The 544-nt window shown below is 56.8% G+C and overlaps 1 pseudogene; it reads right to left on the bottom strand.

The window, feature by feature from the left end:
- LOC125481619 overlaps positions 1–544 on the bottom strand; it is a 5,798-nt pseudogene that overhangs the window by 4,141 nt on the left and 1,113 nt on the right.

Here is a 544-nt window from a genome sequence, read left to right as displayed (position 1 = left end):
GAGAGAGAGAGAGACGAGCTGCAGAGAGAGAGAGAGAGAGATAGAGATGTCCCGCAGAGATAGAGATGTCCCGCAGAGAGAGGGACGTCCCGCAGCGAGAGAGAGACGTCCCGCAGAGAGGGAGAGAGAGAGATGTCCCGCAGAGAGAGAGAGAGAGCTGCAGAAAGAGTGAGAGAGAGAGAGATGTCCCGCAGAGAGAGAGATAGAGATGTCCCGCAGAGAGAGGGACGTCCTGCAGAGAGAGAGAGACGACCTGCAGAGAGAGATAGAGACGTCCCGCAGAGAGAGAGAGATGACCTGCAGAGAGAGAGAGAGACAGAGAGATAGAGATGTCCCGCAGAGAGTGGGACGTCCCGCAGAGAGAGAGAGACGACCTGCAGAGAGAGATAGAGACGTCCCGCAGAGAGAGAGAGACAGAGAGATAGACACGTCCCGCAGAGAGAGCGAGACACGTCCCGCAGAGAGAGCGAGAGAGAGACACGTCCCGCAGAGAGAGCGAGAGAGAGAGACGACCTGCAGAGAGAGAGAGACAGAGAGATAGAGA

The sequence above is a fragment of the Rhincodon typus genome, unplaced genomic scaffold (assembly GCF_021869965.1).
Source record: "Rhincodon typus isolate 14 unplaced genomic scaffold, sRhiTyp1.1 hic_rhity00002823, whole genome shotgun sequence".
Classification (NCBI taxonomy): Eukaryota; Metazoa; Chordata; class Chondrichthyes; order Orectolobiformes; family Rhincodontidae; genus Rhincodon; species Rhincodon typus.
The sequence above is the reverse complement of the archived record's forward strand: the minus strand, read 5'-3'. Positions and strand labels throughout refer to the sequence as shown.